The 4,070-nt window shown below is 29.9% G+C and overlaps 1 pseudogene; it reads right to left on the bottom strand.

The window, feature by feature from the left end:
• Positions 1 to 1,118: 1,118 nt before the first annotated feature.
• LOC112594899 lies at positions 1,119 to 3,752 on the bottom strand (annotated as a pseudogene).
• Between the last annotated feature and the right edge of the window lie 318 nt (positions 3,753 to 4,070).

The following is a 4,070-nucleotide window of genomic DNA, read 5'->3' as shown; positions in this document are numbered from 1 at the left end:
GCTACATTTACATTTATTTTTAAATATAATATCTTTTAAATGTTGCGTAACTGCGGTTAATATATTCTATTCTAAATTTTCAATTTTCAATGAAATATAGATATCTATTATTAATCTATATGAATTTTTGCTTTGTAAACAACTAAACAAGGAAATTGTCGTAGAACCACTTACTTCATGTTTGTATTTCGTTACTGAACGACGGCGTCGGCTACGAGTGCGAACTGCATTACATTTTTTCAATAAAATACATTAGATCTATTACGTAAGTACCAATTAAATATATAATAAATTAGTAAATAATAATAATAGCTCATTGTTCTGATGTGAGTCGTAAGGAATTTATTATTTTTAATAATAACATAAAACATTAATGTAACTTTTGGAGTCAACTGGTCGACAATTAGGCACTATTCACACTATAGGTAACGCAACGGTCCGATCACGCAACAGTCACGGTCAAGTCACGGTCCCTAGTCGTTCATACTTGAATGGTCACAGTACGGTGACAGTCTAGTCAGTCTAGTCAGTCGTTGCTTGATCATCACAGGGTACAGACTTTGTTTTCATGGCTACGAAATTGTCTTTGCAACAGTTGGCTTTGATTGCCATTTGCCTGGACGAGGAAGAACGAGAAAATGAAGAGGAACGTAAACACCTTAAAAGAAAAAGAATATGGATTCATCCGAGTCTTTTAAAGAGAAAAACAGAAGGAGAATTCTATACGCTTTTACCTCATTTAATAGAAGATGAAAAAAAGTTTCATGGATATTTTCGTATGAACACTGGTACGTTTGAGATGATACTTTCTAGAATACAGAAAGATATCCAGAAAGAAGATACAACTTTTCGTGAAGCAATCACGCCAAGAGAGAAATTGGTTGTATGTCTTAGGTATGAAAATTAAAATTATTGAATACATTTAATTATCTAAATTCAATGCAAATTATTATTTTTAATGGAATAAAGTTTATTTTTTGATAAATTGTTATATTTTACATGTACATTTGATTGCTCAATATTTATTTAACATAATAAGAAAACTTTTAATTATTTTATATTAATATATTAATGTATACCTATAGGTAACAAAACAATTGGTATTTTAATTCAGTTGATTAAAATCGTTTGCGAAGACCATAGGGAATGTTTGAGTATTTTCCGGATATACTTGAGGTTGAGTTTGAATTGGATTTATTTGCTGTTGATTAGGGCCAAAATTATCATAATGTGAGGAACTTGTAGGTGAAGCCGAATATTGGGAAAAAGCAGGTGACGACTGTAACGAACGACCATGAATAAACTCAGGTTGAAAGTTTCTACGGTTTTGAGACTCTATATATTTTGCTTCAATGTCACTTACAAGTGAAAAAAGTTTGGTTTTTACGAAATGTTGATCTGTTGCATTGAATTTTTTTACACTTGTGGCCATTAATGAAAAAAAAAGTATCGATTGGATGAGGAGGTTGTTCTTCTCTTTTTGTTGGACCAAATATTTCATGAGTGTTGTTGAAGCACTTTCCTTGGTATCTGTATGGGTTATTTTTTTTCTTAATTTGGGCGTTTTTAAGCTACTTATCTGTGTCACTTCCTTATTCATATCTTCGTCAACGTTTTCTTCATTATTATTTTCATTTGTTTGTTCATTATTGTTAGCTTCTATTTCACATTCGTTCGTACTTTCATCCGATTTTTCTTCATCAGAATCGTCACCTGTAGTCATTGAAGTTACACGAGATCTATCTTTCTTAAACTGCTTTAAAAAATGCATTTGACTTGCGTACTTCCAGTTTGAAATATTTGACGCTGCTTGACCACTTTTAGTTTTTTGTTTATTTTCATTTTTACGGTATTGCGATCTTAAAAATTCCCATTTCTCTTTACACTCTGAACCTATATTATAATAATAATATACATTTATTAATAAAACTAACATTTTAAATTATTTTAGGATATACCTAATGATATTATTATTAAATTAGTATTATGAACTGACAGTAATATTATCAAGTATACCGAGTAATATCATAAGCTGACAAATCGTCTTCGCTCAGAACCATTTTTCGTATAAAATTATTATATATCATTGAATTCAGATCTAATATCATCCATCACAGTAACCCACTAATAATCTACTACAGCAGAGCGACATCCACTTACTCGTTTTTTTATTTAATTATTTTAAAAACAAAAGGAACAGCGTGTTATAATCAATTTAAAAATTTTTAAAATATGTTTTAGATTTCTTGCAACGGGGGACTCATACAAAACAATTGCTTTCAGTTATCGTTTAGGACACTCAACAGTACAAAATATAGTTCTAGAAGTGTGTAATGCCATTAATAACAATTTGTTATCAGAATTTATTCCAACACCAAATCAATGTGACTGGAAAAAAATTGCAAAAGATTTTTGGACAATGTGGAATTTTCCAAATTGCCTCGGGGCGCTAGACGGCAAATACGTAGTGATCGAGTCCCCTGCTAAGAGTGGGTCTTTATACTTTAATTACAAAAAGACATATTCGATAGTTTTATTAGCTCTTGTAGATGCTAACTATCGTTTTATTTCAGTGGACGTTGGGTCATACGGTAAAAACAGCGATAGTGGAATTTTTGGGAGTTCTAAACTTGGGAAAGCATTATATAAAGGAAAATTAAATTTACCAGATGATGCTAAACTTCCAGGAAGTGATATTGTAGCTCCATATGTAATTGTCGGGGACGAAGCGTTTCCACTAACCAAAAAATTGATGAGACCTTTTCCAGGAACACAGACAAATGATATTGAAAAAAGGATATTTAACTATAGGTTATCGCGTGCCAGAAGATTAGTTGAGTGTGCCTTTGGAATTCTTACTCAAACTTTTAGGTTTTATACAAGAAGACTGAAATCGGACCCCAACAATGCTACTAGTATAATTTTAACCACATGTATACTTTATAATATTATACGAAAACATAAAGCTAATTTTGATATCAATGAAACATTTAATGAAACTTCAAATGAAAATCGAATCATGAACTTAAAAAAACACGGAGGAAATGCTCAAACAGAAGCATTTATAGTAAGAAATAATTTCAAACGATTTTTAATTCACCAGCTGGGGCCGTGCCATGGTAAATGGATAAAATATAAATAATTATATCACCATTATATTATACTCATTTAAATTAACATTATATTGTAATTTAGTTATTTAAAATGTAGTTGTTACTTTATCATTATTTAAGTTTATATTTACATTACCTTGTACATTCAATTGTGATCCAATATCATTCCAAGCATTTCGTTTACAAATATTGTCACTATATCGGGGACATTTTTAATCATACAATTCTGGCTTATTCCTCACCAGCTCAATCAACTGTTCACCTGCATATTTTACAATACGATATATAATATTTAAAATAGTTTCATATTCTTAGGTTTATAATAAATATTTTATTCGTATAGGTATTAAGTACATTATGTCATATTGTCTTTTTTAAATTAATATTGTTCATAATAACAATCAATTTCATGTATGATATAGTTGAAAGCGATATCATAAAAATTGTATTACTTATGTTCTATGGTATACCAATAGTATATTATATTACTTATATTACTTGTTTTTTTATTTTATTTATTATAAGTCATAATATTAAATATAATGTATAATGTATAATAAATAATAAAATAATGTAATATATTATGAATTACGTACTTTTATCAAAATCCCAGCCAGTAACTTTGGTTTTTTTATTCATGGTACTACAAAATGACAAATATCACAAAACTAAAAACACTGCAAGTCGACTGGCACGTGCGCGTTTCTAATTTACACTGATAATTTATCCTAGGAAAAGGCAGGTATCGCTCCGATCGTTAACTGATTGTGATTTGATCATGACATGAGCGTTATCGGTAATGTAGACATACTAATTTAAAATTAGTTAAATAATATTTGACTTGACCGTGACTGTTGCGTGATCGGACCGTTGCGTTACCTATAGTGTGAATAGTGCCTAAGTATTCATTTAGAACCATGTTTACCTACGTAATATTTATTTTTTGTCCAGAGATAA

This window comes from Melanaphis sacchari, unplaced genomic scaffold (assembly GCF_002803265.2).
Source record: "Melanaphis sacchari strain LSU unplaced genomic scaffold, SCAv2.0 Contig245_pilon_pilon, whole genome shotgun sequence".
In the NCBI taxonomy this organism is placed as follows: Eukaryota; Metazoa; Arthropoda; class Insecta; order Hemiptera; family Aphididae; genus Melanaphis; species Melanaphis sacchari.
This window is presented reverse-complemented; position numbering and strand designations above follow the sequence as displayed.